Raw genomic sequence first — 17,932 nt, 5'->3', positions numbered from 1 at the left:
ACACCTAAATTTGACATTAAACTATACTAGCTATTATATTTCACAAAGTTTACATATTAATATTGAAGCAAATTAAAATAAAATGCATCAGATATTGCTGCCAACAGGAAAAAAAAAATTGATTTCCAAGTAGCACCATCCAATCGATGTCAGGTAGTTGTGGCCGAGTGGTTAAGGCAATGGACTTGAAAACCATTGTGGTTTCCCCGAGCAGTTTCAAATCCTGCCAGCTACGTACTGCTTTTTATGCATGTAGAAAGCTAAGATCATTTGTCCTTGATAACTTTATTTTCCATGAAACTAAAGTAGCTTTTACATTTCCCAAAGTTTAACTTACTGTAAAAGCTACCAAAAAAAGAAAACATTGATTTTGCACACAGCTTGTCAGTGAAACAACATTAAGGTAGTTGTGGCCGAGTGGTTAAGGTGATGGACTTGAAATCCATTTGCTTTTCAAGCTGGTTTAAAAACGAAACGCATTCAAGATGAAGAGAATCAAAGCATGTTATGTTTAAGAATTGAGTTATCAATCTCAGCTTAGCTCACCTACATATATATCCTGTTTTACAATGGACTTCTTTTTAAACCATATAATCTCAGACAGTGTCTTTCTGCATTCTATGTACATGCTTGTGACCTTGTATAAATGTTTCCCAGTGGCAACTTGTACATGCAGATTCTGTCTATCTGGATTTGTAGCTGTAGAGATGTAATGAAAGGTAAGAAAAAATGTCAGATAATCAACAAACTATTAATTGTGCAGTGTCAGTTGTTATAATTCCAAACTTTATTAAGGAATAGACCATAGGTTCTCAAACTCAGTCCTCAGGACCCCACACAGTGTATGTTTTGCAGGTAACCCAGCAGGTGCATAGGTGTATTAATTACTCACTGACACATTTTAAAAAGTACACTTGTGGAGCTAATTATTTACATGTGGTTCTGCGAGGAGACCTGCAAAACATGCACTGTGTGGGGTTCTGAGGACCGAGTTTGAGAACCTGTGGAATAGACCAATGAAAAACCTAATATATTTTAAATGATTATTATTTGATAAAATGTCCGTAATATGTACAATACAGTTCATGAGCACTGGTGTTGGCATGGTGTGATGTTAAAGGCTCTGATTTCTAATTAATTTAGTACAAGATCAAAAGTCCTTGACACCTAAATTTGACATTAAACTATACTAGCTATTATATTTCACAAAGTTTACATATTTAACATTGAAGCAAATTAAAATAAAATGTATCAGATATTTCTGCCAACAGGAAAAATGTTTTGATTTCCAAGTAGCACCATCCAATAGAGGTCAGGTAGTTTTGGCCGAGTGTTTAAGGCGATGGACTTGAAATCCATTGGAGTTCCCCAACGCAGGTTTAAATCCTGCCAGCTACGTTCTGCTTTTTATCCATGTAGAAAGCTAAGCTCATTTGTCCTTGATAACTTTATTTTCCATGAAACTAAAGTAGCTTTTATATTTCCCAAAGTTTAACTTAATGTAAAAGCTACCAAAAAATGAAAACATTGATTTTGCACAACAGCTTGTCAGCAAAACAACATTAAGGTAGTTGAGGCTGAGTGGTTAAGGCGATGGACTCGAAATCCATTGGGGTATCCCTGCACAGGTTCAAATACTGTCAGCTACGTTTGCTTTTCAAGCTGGTTTAAAAACTGTATGCATTCAAGATGAAGAGAATCAAAGCATGTTATGTTTAAGAATTGAGTTATCGATCTCAGCTTAGCTCACCTACATATATATCCTGTTTTACAATGGACTTGTTTTTAAACCAGATAATCTCAGTGTCTTCCTGCATTGTATGTACATTCTTAAGACCTTGTATAAATATTTCCCAGTGGCAACTTGTGCATGCAGATTCTTTCTATCTGGATTTACAGCTGTAGAGATGTAATGAAAGGTAAGAAAAAATGTCTGATAATCAACAAACTATTAATTTTGCAGTGTCAGTTGTTATAATTCCAAATTTGATTAAGAAATAGACCAATGAAAAACCTAATATATTTTAAATGATTATTATTTGATAAAATGTCCATAAAATGTACAATACCGTTCATGAGCACTGGTGTTGGCATGGTGTGATATTAAAGGCTCTGATTTCTAATTAATTTAGTACAAGATCAAAAGTCCTTGACACCTATATTTGACATTAAACTATACTAGCTATTATATTTCACAAAGTTTACATATTTAACATTGAAGCAAATTAAAATAAAATGTATCAGATATTTCTGCCAACAGGAAAAATGTTTTTATTTCCAAGTAGCACCATCCAATAGAGGTCAGGTAGTTGTGTCCGTGTGGTTAAGGTGATGAACTTGAAATCCATTGTGGTTTCCCCGCGCAGGTTCAAATCCTGCTGACTACGTACTGCTTTTTATGCATGTAGAAAGCTAAGCTAATTTGTCCTTGATAACTTTATTTTCCATGAAACTAAAGTAGATTTTACATTTCCCAAAGTTTAACTTACTGTAAAAGCTACCAAAAAAGGAAAACATTGATTTTGCACACAGCTTGTCAGTGAAACAACAGTAAGGTAGTTGTGGCCGAGTGGTTAAGGTGATGGACTTGAAATCCATTTGCTTTTCAAGCTGGTTTAAAAACGAAATGCATTCAAGATGAAGAGAATCAAAGCATGTTATGTTTAAGAATTGAGTTATCAATTTCAGCTTAGCTCACCTACATATATATCCTGTTTTACAATGGACTTCTTTTTAAACCATATAATCTCAGACAGTGTCTTTCTGCATTCTATGTACATGCTTGTGACCTTGTATAAATGTTTCCCAGTGGCAACTTGTGCATGCAGATTCTTTCTATCTGGATTTACAGCTGTAGAGATGTAATGAAAGGTAAGAAAAAATGTCTAGTAATCAACAAACTATTAATTGTGCAGTGTCAGTTGTTATAATTCCAAACTTTATTAAGGAATAGACCATAGGTTCTCAAACTCAGTCCTCAGGACCCCACACAGTGTATGTTTTGCAGATAACCCAGCAGGAGCATAGGTGTGTTAATTACTCACTGACACATTTTAAAAAGTCTACTTGTGGAGCTAATTGTTTACTTGTGGTTCTGAGAGGAGACCTGCAAAACATGCACTGTGTGGGGTTCTGAGGACCGAGTTTGAGAACCTGTGGAATAGACCAATGAAAAACCTAATATATTTTAAATGATTATTATTTGATAAAATGTCCGTAATATGTACAATACAGTTCATGAGCACTGGTGTTGGCATGGTGTGATGTTATAGGCTATGATTTCTAATTAATTTAGTACAAGATCAAAAGTCCTTGACACCTATATTTGACATTAAACTATACTAGCTATTATATTTCACAAAGTTTACATATTAATATTGAAGCAAATTAAAATAAAATGCATCATATATTGCTGCCAACAGGAAAAAAAATTTGATTTCCAAGTAGCACCATCCAATCGATGTCAGGTAGTTGTGGCCGAGTGGTTAAGGCAATGGACTTGAAATCCATTGTGGTTTCCCCTCGCAGCTTCAAATCCTGCCAGCTACGTACTGCTTTTTATGCATGTAGAAAGCTAAGCTCATTTGTCCTTGATAACTTTATTTTCCATGAAACTAAAGTAGCTTTTACATTTCCCAAAGTTTAACTTACTGTAAAAGCTACCAAAAAAGTAAAACATTGATTTTGCACACAGCTTGTCAGTGAAACAACATTAAGGTAGTTGTGGCCGAGTGGTTAAGGAGATGGACTCGAAATCCATTTGCTTTTCAAGCTGGTTTAAAAACGAAATGCATTCAAGATGAAGAGAATCAAAGCATGTTATGTTTAAGAATTGAGTTATCAATCTCAGCTTAGCTCACCTACATATATATCCTGTTTTACAATGGACTTTTTTTTAAACCATATAATCTCATACAGTGTCTTCCTGCATTCTATGTACATGCTTGTGACCTTGTATAAATGTTTCCCAGTGGCAACTTGTGCATGCAGATTCTTTCTATCTGGATTTACAGCTGTAGAGATGTAATGAAAGATAAGAAAAAATGTCTAGTAATCAACAAACTATTAATTGTGCAGTGTCAGTTGTTATAATTCCAAACTTTATTAAGGAATAGACCATAGGTTCTCAACTCAGTCCTCAGGACCCCACACAGTGTATGTTTTGCAGGTAATTCAGCAGGTGCATAGGTGTATTAATTACTCACTGACACATTTTAAAAAGTCTACTTGTGGAGCTAATTATTTACTTGTGGTTCTGAGAGGAGACCTGCAAAACATGCACTGTGTGGGGTACTGAGGACCGAGTTTGAGAACCTGTGGAATAGACCAATGAAAAACCTAATATATTTTAAATGATTATTATTTGATAAAATGTCCGTAATATGTACAATACAGTTCATGAGCACTGGTGTTGGCATGGTGTGATTTTTAAAGGCTTTGATTTCTAATTAATTTAGTACAAGATCAAAAGTTCTTGACACCTATATTTGACATTAAACTATACTAGCTATTATATTTCACAAAGTTTACATATTAACATTGAAGCAAATGAAAATAAAATGTATCAGATATTTCTGCCAACAGGAAAAATGTTTTGATTTCCAAGTAGCACCATCTAATCGAGGTCAGGTAGTTGTGGCCAAGTGGTTAAGGCGATGGACTTGAGATCTATTGGGGTTTCCTCGCGCAGGTTCGAATCCTGCCAGCTACGTACTGCTTTTTATGCATGTAGAAAGCTAAGCTCATTTGTCCTTGATAACTTTATTTTCCATGAAACTAAAGTAGCTTTTACATTTCCCAAAGTTTAACTTACTGTAAAAGCTACCAAAAAAGGAAAACATTGATTTTGCACACAGCTTGTCAGTGAAACAACATTAAGGTAGTTGTGGCCGAGTGGTTAAGGTGATGGACTTGAAATCCATTTGCTTTTCAAGCTGGTTTAAAAACGAAATGCATTCAAGATGAAGAGAATCAAAGCATGTTATGTTTAAGAATTGAGTTATCAATCTCAGTTTAGCTCACCTACATATATATCCTGTTTTACAATGGACTTCTTTTTAAACCATATAATCTCAGACAGTGTCTTTCTGCATTCTATGTACATGCTTGTGACCTTGTATAAAAGTTTCCCAGTGGCAAATTGTGCATGCAGATTCTTTCTATCTGGATTTACAGCTGTAGAGATGTAATGAAAGGTAAGAAAAAATGTCTGGTAATCAACAAACTATTAATTGTGCAGTGTCAGTTGTTATAATTCCAAACTTTATTAAGGAATAGACCATAGGTTCTCAAACTCAGTCCTCAGGACCCCACACAGTGTATGTTTTGCAGATAACCCAGCAGGAACATAGGTGTATTAATTACTCACTGACACATTTTTAAAAGTCTACTTGTGGAGTTAATTATTTACTTGTGGTTCTGAGAGGAGACCTGCAAAACATGCACTGTGTGGGGTTCTGAGGACCGAGTTTGAGAACCTGTGGAATAGACCAATGAAAAACCTAATATATTTTAAATGATTATTATTTGATAAAATGTCCATAATATGTACAATACAGTTCATGAGCACTGGTGTTGGCATGGTGTGATGTTATAGGCTATGATTTCTAATTAATTTAGTACAAGATCAAAAGTCCTTGACAACTATATTTGACATTAAACTATACTAGCTATTATATTTCACAAAGTTTACATATTAACATTGAAGCAAATTAAAATAAAATGTATCAGATATTTCTGCCAACAGGAAAAATGTTTTGATTTCCAAGTAGCACCATCCAATAGAGGTCAGGTAGTTTTGGCCGAGTGTTTAAGGCGATGGACTTGAAATCCATTGGAGTTCCCCAACGCAGGTTTAAATCCTGCCAGCTACGTTCTGCTTTTTATCCATGTAGAAAGCTAAGCTCATTTGTCCTTGATAACTTTATTTTCCATGAAACTAAAGTAGCTTTTATATTTCCCAAAGTTTAACTTAATGTAAAAGCTACCAAAAAATGAAAACATTGATTTTGCACAACAGCTTGTCAGCAAAACAACATTAAGGTAGTTGAGGCTGAGTGGTTAAGGCGATGGACTCGAAATCCATTGGGGTATCCCTGCACAGGTTCAAATACTGTCAGCTACGTTTGCTTTTCAAGCTGGTTTAAAAACTATATGCATTCAAGATGAAGAGAATCAAAGCATGTTATGTTTAAGAATTGAGTTATCGATCTCAGTTTAGCTCACCTACATATATATCCTGTTTTACAATGGACTTGTTTTTAAACCAGATAATCTCAGTGTCTTCCTGCATTGTATGTACATTCTTAAGACCTTGTATAAATATTTCCCAGTGGCAACTTGTGCATGCAGATTCTTTCTATCTGGATTTACAGCTATAGAGATGTAATGAAAGGTAAGAAAAAATGTCTGGTATTCAACAAACTATTAATTTTGCAGTGTCAGTTGTTATAATTCCAAAGTTGATTAAGAAATAGACCAATGAAAAACCTAATATATTTTAAATGATTATTATTTGATAAAATGTCCATAAAATGTACAATACCGTTCATGAGCACTGGTGTTGGCATGGTGTGATATTAAAGGCTCTGATTTCAAATTAATTTAGTACAAGATCAAAAGTCCTTGACACCTATATTTGACATTAAACTATACAAGCTATTATATTTCACAAAGTTTATATATTAATATTGAAGCAAATTAAAATAAAATGCATCAGATATTTCTGCCAACAGGAAAAATGTTTTGATTTCCAAGTAGCACCATCCAATAGAGGTCAGGTAGTTGTGTCTGAGTGGTTAAGGCAATGAACTTGAAATCCATTGTGGTTTCCCCGCGCAGGTTCAAATCCTGCCGACTACGTACTGCTTTTTATGCATGTAAAAAGCTAAGCTCATTTTCCTTGATAACTTTATTTTCCATGAAACTAAAGTAGCTTTTACATTTCCCAAAGTTTAACTTACTGTAAAAGCTACCAAAAAAGGAGAACATTGATTTTGCAGACAGCTTGTCAGTGAAACAACAGTAAGGTAGTTGTGGCCGAGTGGTTAAGGTGATGGACTTGAAATCCATTTGCTTTTCAAGCTGGTTTAAAAACGAAATGCATTCAAGATGAAGAGAATCAAAGCATGTTATGTTTAAGAATTGAGTTATCAATCTCAGCTTAGCTCACCTACATATATATCCTGTTTTACAATGGACTTCTTTTTAAACCATATAATCTCAGACAGTGTCTTCCTGCATTCTATGTACATGCTTGTGACCTTGTATAAATGTTTCCCAGTGGCAACTTGTGCATGCAGATTCTTTCTATCTGGATTTACAGCTGTAGAGATGTAATGAAAGATAAGAAAAAATGTCTAGTAATCAACAAACTATTAATTGTGCAGTGTCACTTGTTATAATTCCAAACTTTATTAAGGAATAGACTATAGGTTCTCAAACTCAGTCCTCAGGACCCCACACAGTGTATGTTTTGCAGATAACCCAGCAGGTGCATAGGTGTATTAATTACTCACTGACACATTTTAAAAATTCTACTTGTGGAGCTAATTATTTACTTGTGGTTCTGAGAGGAGACCTGCAAAACATGCACTGTGTGGGGTACTGAGGACCGAGTTTGAGAACCTGTGGAATAGACCAATGAAAAACCTAATATATTTTAAATGATTATTATTTGATAAAATGTCCGTAAAATGTACAATACAGTTCATGAGCACTGGTGTTGGCATGGTGTGATGTTATAGGCTATGATTTCTAATTAATTTAGTACAAGATCAAAAGTCCTTGACAACTATATTTGACATTAAACTATACTAGCTATTATATTTTACAAAGTTTACATATTAACATTGAAGCAAATTAAAATAAAATGTATCAGATATTTCTGCCAACAGGAAAAATATTTTGATTTCCAAGTAGCACCATCCAATAGAGGTCAGGTAGTTTTGGCCGAGTGTTTAAGGCGATGGACTTGAAATCCATTGGAGTTCCCCAAAGCACGTTTAAATCCTGCCAGCTACGTTCTGCTTTTTATCCATTTAGAAAGCTAAGCTCATTTGTCCTTGATAACTTTATTTTCCATGAAACTAAAGTAGCTTTTATATTTCCCAAAGTTTAACTTAATGTAAAAGCTACCAAAAAATGACAACATTGATTTTGCACAACAGCTTGTCAGCAAAACAACATTAAGGTAGTTGAGGCTGAGTGGTTAAGGCGATGGACTCGAAATCCATTGGGGTATCCCTGCACAGGTTCAAATACTGTCAGCTATGTTTGCTTTTCAAGCTGGTTTAAAAACCATATGCATTCAAGATGAAGAGAATCAAAGCATGTTATGTTTAAGAATTGAGTTATCGATCTCAGTTTAGCTCACCTACATATATATCCTGTTTTACAATGGACTTGTTTTTAAACCAGATAATCTCAGTGTCTTCCTGCATTGTATGTACATTCTTAAGACCTTGTATAAATAATTCCCAGTGGCAACTTGTGCATGCAGATTCTTTCTATCTGGATTTACAGCTGTAGAGATGTAATGAAAGGTAAGAAAAAATGTCTGGTAATCAACAAACTATTAATTTTGCAGTGTCAGTTGTTATAATTCCAAAGTTGATTAAGAAATAGACCAATGAAAAACCTAATATATTTTAAATGATTATTATTTGATAAAATGTCCATAAAATGTACAATACCGTTCATGAGCACTGGTGTTGGCATGGTGTGATATTAAAGGCTCTGATTTCTAATTAATTTAGTACAAGATCAAAAGTCCTTGACACCTATATTTGACATTAAACTATACTAGCTATTATATTTCACAAAGTTTATATATTAATATTGAAGCAAATTAAAATAAAATGCATCAGATATTTCTGCCAACAGGAAAAATGTTTTGATTTCCAAGTAGCACCATCCAATAGAGGTCAGGTAGTTGAGTGGTTAAGGTGATGAACTTGAAATCCATTGTGGTTTCCCCGCGCAGGTTCAAATCCTGCCGACTACGTACTGCTTTTTATGCATGTAGAAAGCTAAGCTCATTTGTCCTTGATAACTTTATTTTCCATGAAACTAAAGTAGCTTTTACATTTCCCAAAGTTTAACTTACTGTAAAAGCTACCAAAAAAGGAAAACATTGATTTTGCACACAGTTTGTCAGTGAAACAACATTAAGGTAGTTGTGGCCGAGTGGTTAAGGTGATGGACTCGAAATCCATTTGCTTTTCAAGCTGGTTTAAACACGAAATGCATTCAAGATGAAGAGAATCAAAGCATGTTATGTTTAAGAATTGAGCTATCAATCTCAGCTTAGCTCACCTACATATATATCCTGTTTTACAATGGACTTCTTTTTAAACCATATAATCTCAGACAGTGTCTTTCTGCATTCTATGTACATGCTTGTGACCTTGTATAAATGTTTCCCAGTGGCAACTTGTGCATGCAGATTCTTTCTATCTGGATTTACAGCTGTAGAGATGTAATGAAAGGTAAGAAAAAATGTCTGGTAATTAACAAACTATTAACTGTGCAATGCCAGTTGTTATAATTCCAAACTTTATTAAGGAATAGACCATAGGTTCTCAAACTCAGTCCTCAGGACCCCACACAGTGTATGTTTTGCAGATAACCCAGCAGGTGCATAGGTGTATTAATTACTCACTGACACATTTTAAAAAGTCCACTTGTGGAGCTAATTATTTACTTATGGTACTAAGAGGAGACCTGCAAAACATGCACTGTGTGGGGTTCTGAGGACCGAGTTTGAGAACCTGTGGAATAGACCAATGAAAAACCTAATATATTTTAAATGATTATTATTTGATAAAATGTCCGTAAAATGTACAATACAGTTCATGAGCACTGGTGTTGGCATGGTGTGATGTTAAAGGCTCTGATTTCTAATGAATTTAGTACAAGATCAAAAGTCCTTGACACCTAAATTTGACATTAAACTATACTAGCTATTATATTTCACAAAGTTTATATATTAATATTGAGGCAAATTAAAATAAAATGCATCAGATATTGCTGCCAACAGCAAAAAAAATTTGATTTCCAAGTAGCACCATCCAATAGAGGTCAGGTTGTTGTGGCTGAGTGGTTAAGGCTATGGACTTGAAATCCGTTGGGGTTTCCCCATGCAGGTTCAGATCCTGCCAGCTATGTACTGCTTTTTATGCATGTAGAAAGCTAAGCTCATTTGTCCTTGATAACTTTATTTTCCATGAAACTAAAGTAGCTTTTACATTTCCCAAAGTTTAACTTACTGTAAAAGCTACCAAAAAAGGAAAACATTGATTTTGCACACAGCTTGTCAGTGAAACAACATTAAGGTAGTTGTGGCCGAGTGGTTAAGGTGAAGGACTCGAAATCCATTTGCTTTTCAAGCTGGTTTAAAAACGAAATGCATTCAAGATGAAGAGAATCAAAGCATGTTATGTTTAAGAATTGAGTTATCAATCTCAGCTTAGCTCACCTACATATATATCCTGTTTTACAATGGACTTCTTTTTAAACCATATAATCTCAGACAGTGTCTTCCTGCATTCTATGTACATGCTTGTGACTTTGTATAAATGTTTCCAAGTGGCAACTTGTGCATGCAGATTCTTTCTATCTGGATTTACAGCTGTAGAGATGTAATGAAAGGTAAGAAAAAATGTCTGGTAATCAACAAACTATTAATTGTGCAGTGTCAGTTGTTATAATTCCAAACTTTATTAAGGAATAGACCATAGGTTCTCAAACTCAGTCCTCAGGACCCCACACAGTGTATGTTTTGCAGGTAACCCAGCAGGTGCATAGGTGTATTAATTACTCACTGACACATTTTATAAAGTCCACTTGTGGAGCTAATTATTAACTTGTGGTTCTGCGAGGAGACCTGCAAAACATGCACTGTGTGGGGTTCTGAGGACCGAGTTTGAGAACCTGTGGAATAGACCATTGAAAAACCTAATATATTTTAAATGATTATTATTTGATAAAATGTCCGTAAAATGTAAAATACAGTTCATGAGCACTGGTGTTGGCATGGTGTGATGTTAAAGGCTCTGATTTCTAATTAATTTAGTACAAGATCAAAAGTCCTTGACACCTAAATTTGACATTAAACTATACTAGCTATTATATTTCATAAAATTTATATACTAATATTTAAGCAAATTAAAATAAAATGCATCAGATATTGCTGCCAACAGCAAAAAAAAATTGATTTCCAAGTAGCACCATACAATTGAGGTCAGGTTGTTGTGGCTGAGTGGTTAAGGCTATGGACTTGAAATCCGTTGGGGTTTCCCCGAGCAGGTTCAAATCCTGCCAGCTACGTACTGCTTTTTATGCATGTAGAAAGCTAAGCTCATTTGTCCTTGATAACTTTATTTTCCATGAAACTAAAGTAGCTTTTACATTTCCCAAAGTTTAACTTACTGTAAAAGCTACCAAAAAAGGAAAACATTGATTTTGCACACAGCTTGTCAGTGAAACAACATTAAGGTAGTTGTGGCCGAGTGGTTAAGGTGATGGACTCGAAATTCATTTGCTTTTCAAGCTGGTTTAAAAACGAAATGCATTCAATATGAAGAGAATCAAAGCATGTTATGTTTAAGAATTGAGTTATCGATCTCAGTTTAGCTCACCTACATATATATCCTGTTTTACAATTGACTTGTTTTTAAACCAGATAATCTCAGTGTCTTCCTGCATTGTATGTACATTCTTAAGACCTTGTATAAATATTTCCCAGTGGCAACTTGTGCATGCAGATTCTTTCTATCTGGATTTACAGCTGTAGAGATGTAATGAAAGGTAAGAAAAAATGTCTGGTAATCAACAAACTATTAATTTTGCAGTGTCAGTTGTTATAATTCCAAAGTTGATCAAGAAATAGACCAATGAAAAACCTAATATATTTTAAATGATTATTATTTGATAAAATGTCCATAAAATGTACAATACCGTTCATGAGCACTGGTGTTGGCATGGTGTGATATTAAAGGCTCTGATTTCTAATTAATTTAGTACAAGATCAAAAGTCCTTGACACCTATATTTGACATTAAACTATACTAGCTATTATATTTCACAAAGTTTATATATTAATATTGAAGCAAATTAAAATAAAATGCATCAGATATTTCTGCCAACAGGAAAAATGTTTTGATTTCCAAGTAGCACCATTCAATAGAGGTCAGGTAGTTGTGTCCGAGTGGTTAAGGTGATGAACTTGAAATCCATTGTGGTTTCCCCGCGCAGGTTCAAATCCTGCCGACTACGTACTGCTTTTTATGCATGTAGAAAGCTAAGCTCATTTGTCCTTGATAACTTTATTTTTCATGAAACTAAAGTAGCTTTTACATTTCCCAAAGTTTAACTTACTGTAAAAGCTACCAAAAAAGGAAAACATTGATTTTGCACACAGCTTGTCAGTGAAACAACAGTAAGGTAGTTATGGCCGAGTGGTTAAGGTGATGGACTTGAAATCCATTTGCTTTTCAAGCTGGTTTAAAAACTAAATGCATTCAAGATGAAGAGAATCAAAGCATGTTATGTTTAAGAATTGAGTTATCAATCTCAGCTTAGCTCACCTACATATATATCCTGTTTTAAAATGGACTTCTTTTTAAACCATATAATCTCAGACAGTGTCTTTCTGCATTCTATGTACATGCTTGTGACCTTGTATAAATGTTTCCCAGTGGCAACTTGTGCATGCAGATTCTTTCTATCTGGATTTACAGCTGTAGAGATGTAATGAAAGGTAAGAAAAAATGTCTGATAATCAACAAACTATTAATTGTGCAGTGTCAGTTGTTATAATTCCAAACTTTATTAAGGAATAGACCATAGGTTCTCAAACTCAGTCCTCAGGACCCCACACAGTGTATGTTTTGCAGATAACCGAGCAGGAGCATAGGTGTGTTAATTACTCACTGACACATTTTAAAAAGTCTACTTGTGGAGCTAATTATTTACTTGTGGTTCTGAGAGAAGACCTGCAAAACATGCACTGTGTGGGGTTCTGAGGACCGAGATTGAGAACCTGTGGAATAGACCAATGAAAAACCTAATATATTTTAAATGATTATTATTTGATAAAATGTCCGTAATATGTACAATACAGTTCATGAGCACTGGTGTTGGCATAGTGTGATGTTATAGGCTATGATTTCTAATTAATTTAGTACAAGGTCAAAAGTCCTTGACACCTATATTTGACATTAAACTATACTAGCTATTATATTTCACAAAGTTTACATATTAATATTGAAGCAAATTAAATTAAAATGCATCATATATTGCTGCCAACAGGAAAAAAAAAATTGATTTCCAAGTAGCACCATCCAATCGATGTCAGGTAGTTGTGGCCGAGTGGTTAAGGCAATGGACTTGAAATCCATTGTGGTTTCCCCTCGCAGCTTCAAATCCTGCCAGCTACGTACTGCTCTTTATGCATGTAGAAAGCTAAGCTCATTTGTCCTTGATAACTTTATTTTCCATGAAACTAAAGTAGCTTTTACATTTCCCAAAGTTTAACTTACTGTAAAAGCTACCAAAAAAGGAAAACATTGATTTTGCACACAGCTTGTCAGTGAAACAACATTAAGGTAGTTGTGGCCGAGTGGTTAAGGTGATGGACTCGAAATCCATTTGCTTTTCAAGCTGGTTTAAAAACGAAATGCATTCAAGATGAAGAGATTCAAAACATGTTATGTTTAAGAATTGAGTTATCAATCTCAGCTTAGCTCACCTACATATATATCCTGTTTTACAATGGACTTCTTTTTAAACCATATAATCTCAGACAGTGTCTTTCTGCATTCTATGTACATGCTTGTGACCTTGTATAAATGTTTCCCAGTGGCAACTTGTGCATGCAGATTCTTTCTATCTGGATTTACAGCTGTAGAGATGTAATGAAAGGTAAGAAAAAATGTCTGATAATCAACAAACTATTAATTGTGCAGTGTCAGTTGTTATAATTCCAAACTTTATTAAGGAATAGACCATAGGTTCTCAAACTCAGTCCTCAGGACCCCACACAGTGTATGTTTTGCAGGTAACCCAGCAGGTGCATAGGTGTATTAATTACTCACTGACACATTTTAAAAAGTACACTTGTGGAGCTAATTATTTACTTGTGGTTCTGCGAGGAGACCTGCAAAAACATGCACTGTGTGGGGTTCTGAGGACCGAGTTTGAGAACCTGTGGAATAGACCAATGAAAAACCTAATATATTTTAAATGATTATTATTTGATAAAATGTCCGTAATATGTACAATACAGTTCATGAGCACTGGTGTTGGCATGGTGTGATGTTAAAGGCTCTGATTTCTAATTAATTTAGTACAAGATCAAAAGTCCTTGACACCTATATTTGACATTAAACTATACTAGCTATTATATTTCACAAAGTTTACATATTAACATTGAAGCAAATGAAAATAAAATGTATCAGATATTTCTGCCAACAGGAAAACATTTTTAATTTCCAAGTAGCAACATCCAATCAAGGTCAGGTAGTTGTGGCCAAGTGGTTAAGGCGATGAACTTGAAATCTATTGGGGTTTCCTTGCGCAGGTTCAAATCCTGCCAGCTACGTTCTGCTTTCTATGCATGTAGAAAGCTAAGCTCTTTTGTCCTTGATAACTTTATTTTCCATGAAACTAAAGTAGCTTTTACATTTCCCAAAGTTTAACTTACTGTAAAAGCTTCCAAAAAAGGAAAACATTGATTTTGCACACAGCTTGTCAGTAAAACAACATTAAGGTAGTTGTGGCCGAGTGGTTAAGGTGATGGACTCGAAATCCATTTGCTTTTCAAGCTGGTTTAAAAACGAAATGCATTCAAGATGAAGAGAATCAAAGCATGTTATGTTTAAGAATTGAGTTATCAATCTCAGCTTAGCTCACCTACATATATATCCTGTTTTACAATGGACTATTTTTTAAAACCATATAATCTCATACAGTGTCTTCCTGCATTCTATGTACATGCTTGTGACCTTGTATAAATGTTTCCCAGTGGCAACTTGTGCATGCAGATTCTTTCTATCTGGATTTACAGCTGTAGAGATGTAATGAAAGATAAGAAAAAATGTCTAGTAATCAACAAACTATTAATTGTGCAGTGTCAGTTGTTATAATTCCAAACTTTATTAAGGAATAGACCATAGGTTCTCAACTCAGTCCTCAGGACCCCACACAGTGTATGTTTTGCAGGTAATTCAGCAGGTGCATAGGTGTATTAATTACTCACTGACACATTTTAAAAAGTCCACTTGTGGAGCTAATTATTTACTTGTGGTTCTGTGAGGAGACCTGCAAAACATGCACTGTGTGGGGTTCTGAGTACTGAGTTTGAGAAACTGTGGAATAGACCAATGAAAAACCTAATATATTTTAAATGATTATTATTTGATAAAATGTCCGTAATATGTACAATACAGTTCATGAGCACTGGTGTTGGCATGGTGTGATTTTAAAGGCTCTGATTTCTAATTAATTTAGTACAAGATCAAAAGTCCTTGACACCTATATTTGACATTAAACTATACTAGCTATTATATTTCACAAAGTTTACATATTAACATTGAAGCAAATTAAAATAAAATGTATCAGATATTTCTGCCAACAGGAAAAATGTTTTGATTTCCAAGTAGCACCATCTAATCAAGGTCAGGTAGTTGTAGCCAAGTGGTTAAGGCGATGGACTTGAAATCTATTGGGGTTTCCTCGCGCAGGTTCAAATCCTGCCAGCTACGTACTGGTTTTTATGCATGTAGAAAGCTAAGCTCATTTGTCCTTGATAACTTTATTTTCAATGAAACTAAAGTAGCTTTTAAATTTCCCAAAGTTTAACTTACTGTAAAAGCTACCAAAAAAGGAAAACATTGATTTTGCACACAGCTTGTCAGTGAAACAACATTAAGGTAGTTGTGGCCGAGTGGTTAAGGTGATGGACTCGAAATCCATTTGCTTTTCAAGCTGGTTTAAAAACGAAATGCATTCAAGATGAAGAGAATCAAAGCATGTTATGTTTAAGAATTGAGTTATCAATCTCAGCTTAGCTCACCTACATATATATCCTGTTTTACAATGGACTTCTTTTTAAACCATATAATCTCAGACAGTGTCTTCCTGCATTCTATGTACATGCTTGTGACCTTGTATAAATGTTTCCCAGTGGCAACTTGCGCATGCAGATTCTTTCTATCTGGATTTACAGCTGTAGAGATGTAATGAAAGATAAGAAAAAATGTCTAGTAATCAACAAACTATTAATTGTGCAGTGTCACTTGTTATAATTCCAAACTTTATTAAGGAATAGACCATAGGTTCTCAAACTCAGTCCTCAGGACCCCACACAGTGTATGTTTTGCAGGTAACCCAGCAGGTGCATAGGTGTGTTAATTACTCACTGACACATTTTTAAAAAGTCCACTTGTGGAGCTAATTATTTACTTGTGGTTCTGAGAGGAGACCTGCAAAACATGCACTGTGTGGGGTTCTGAGGACCGAGTTTGAGAACCTGTGGAATAGACCAATGAAAAACCTAATATATTTTAAATGATTATTATTTGATAAAATGTCCGTAAAATGTACAATACAGTTCATGAGCACTGGTGTTGGCATGGTGTGATGTTAAATGCTCTGATTTCTAATTAATTTAGTACAAGATCAAAAGTCCTTGACACCTAAATTTGACATTAAACTATACTAGCTATTATATTTCACAAAGTTTACATATTAATATTGAAGCAAATTAAAATAAAATGCATCAGATATTGCTGCCAACAGGAAAAAAAATTGATTTCAAAGTAGCACCATCCAATCGATGTCAGGTAGTTGTGGCCGAGTGGTTAAGGCGATGGATTTGAAATCCATTGTGATTTCCCCGCGCAGGTTCAAATCCTGCCAGCTACGTACTGCGTTTTATGCATGTAGAAAGCTAAGCTCATTTGTCCTTGATAACTTTATTTTCCATGAAACTAAAGTAGCTTTTACATTTCCCAAAGTTTAACTTACTGTAAAAGCTACCAAAAAAGGAAAACATTGATTTTGCACACAGCTTGTCAGTGAAACAACATTAAGGTAGTTGTGGCCGAGTGGTTAAGGTGATGGACTCGAAATCCATTTGCTTTTCAAGCTGGTTTAAAAACGAAATGCATTCAAGATGAAGAGAATCAAAGCATGTTATGTTTAAGAATTGAGTTATCAATCTCAGCTTAGCTCACCTACATATATATCCTGTTTTACAATGGACTTCTTTTTAAACCATATAATCTCAGACAGTGTCTTCCTGCATTCTATGTACATGCTTGTGACCTTGTATAAATGTTTCCCAGTGGCAACTTGTGCATGCAGATTCTTTCTATCTGGATTTACAGCTGTAGAGATGTAATGAAAGGTAAGAAAAAATGTCTGATAATAAACAAACTATTAATTGTGCAGTGTCAGTTGTTATAATTCCAAACTTTATTAAGGAATAGACCATAGGTTCTCAAACTCAGTCCTCAGGACCCCACACAGTGTATGTTTTGCAGGTAACCCAGCAGGTGCATAGGTGTGTTAATTACTCACTGACACATTTTTAAAAAGTCCACTTGTGGAGCTAATTATTTACTTGTGGTTCTGAGAGGAGACCTGCAAAACATGCACTGTGTGGGGGTCTGAGGACCGAGTTTGAGAACCTGTGGAATAGACCAATGAAAAACCTAATATATTTTAAATGATTATTATTTGATAAAATGTCCGTAAAATGTACAATACAGTTCATGAGCACTGGTGTTGGCATGGTGTGATGTTAAAGGCTCTGATTTCTAATGAATTTAGTACAAGATCAAAAGTCCTTGACACCTAAATTTGACATTAAACTATACTAGCTATTATATTTCACAAAGTTTACATATTAATATTGAAGCAAATTAAAA

At 34.7% G+C, this 17,932-nt stretch overlaps 11 non-coding genes across 11 annotated transcripts; all 11 read left to right on the top strand.

The window, feature by feature from the left end:
- The first annotated feature begins 1,567 nt into the window (after positions 1-1,567).
- On the top strand, positions 1,568-1,649 carry TRNAS-CGA (transfer RNA serine (anticodon CGA)). Its single transcript has one exon. It is a non-coding gene; the product is annotated as a tRNA-Ser (tRNA).
- A 1,818-nt stretch (positions 1,650-3,467) lies between these two features.
- Positions 3,468-3,549, top strand: TRNAS-UGA (transfer RNA serine (anticodon UGA)). Its single transcript has one exon. It is a non-coding gene; the product is annotated as a tRNA-Ser (tRNA).
- Positions 3,550-4,629: 1,080 nt separating this feature from the next.
- On the top strand, positions 4,630-4,711 carry TRNAS-UGA (transfer RNA serine (anticodon UGA)). The gene has a single exon. It is a non-coding gene; the product is annotated as a tRNA-Ser (tRNA).
- Positions 4,712-6,042: 1,331 nt separating this feature from the next.
- On the top strand, positions 6,043-6,124 carry TRNAS-CGA (transfer RNA serine (anticodon CGA)). The gene has a single exon. It is a non-coding gene; the product is annotated as a tRNA-Ser (tRNA).
- Positions 6,125-6,779: 655 nt separating this feature from the next.
- TRNAS-UGA (transfer RNA serine (anticodon UGA)) lies at positions 6,780-6,861 on the top strand. The gene has a single exon. It is a non-coding gene; the product is annotated as a tRNA-Ser (tRNA).
- Positions 6,862-11,246: 4,385 nt separating this feature from the next.
- Positions 11,247-11,328, top strand: TRNAS-UGA (transfer RNA serine (anticodon UGA)). The gene has a single exon. It is a non-coding gene; the product is annotated as a tRNA-Ser (tRNA).
- Positions 11,329-12,193: 865 nt separating this feature from the next.
- On the top strand, positions 12,194-12,275 carry TRNAS-UGA (transfer RNA serine (anticodon UGA)). Its single transcript has one exon. It is a non-coding gene; the product is annotated as a tRNA-Ser (tRNA).
- Positions 12,276-13,356: 1,081 nt separating this feature from the next.
- Positions 13,357-13,438, top strand: TRNAS-UGA (transfer RNA serine (anticodon UGA)). Its single transcript has one exon. It is a non-coding gene; the product is annotated as a tRNA-Ser (tRNA).
- Positions 13,439-14,519: 1,081 nt separating this feature from the next.
- TRNAS-UGA (transfer RNA serine (anticodon UGA)) lies at positions 14,520-14,601 on the top strand. The gene has a single exon. It is a non-coding gene; the product is annotated as a tRNA-Ser (tRNA).
- Positions 14,602-15,681: 1,080 nt separating this feature from the next.
- On the top strand, positions 15,682-15,763 carry TRNAS-UGA (transfer RNA serine (anticodon UGA)). The gene has a single exon. It is a non-coding gene; the product is annotated as a tRNA-Ser (tRNA).
- Positions 15,764-16,843: 1,080 nt separating this feature from the next.
- TRNAS-UGA (transfer RNA serine (anticodon UGA)) lies at positions 16,844-16,925 on the top strand. Its single transcript has one exon. It is a non-coding gene; the product is annotated as a tRNA-Ser (tRNA).
- The last annotated feature ends 1,007 nt before the right edge of the window (positions 16,926-17,932 follow it).

This window comes from Pseudophryne corroboree, chromosome 11 (genome assembly GCF_028390025.1).
Source record: "Pseudophryne corroboree isolate aPseCor3 chromosome 11, aPseCor3.hap2, whole genome shotgun sequence".
Taxonomy (NCBI): Eukaryota; Metazoa; Chordata; class Amphibia; order Anura; family Myobatrachidae; genus Pseudophryne; species Pseudophryne corroboree.
The sequence above is the reverse complement of the archived record's forward strand: the minus strand, read 5'-3'. Positions and strand labels throughout refer to the sequence as shown.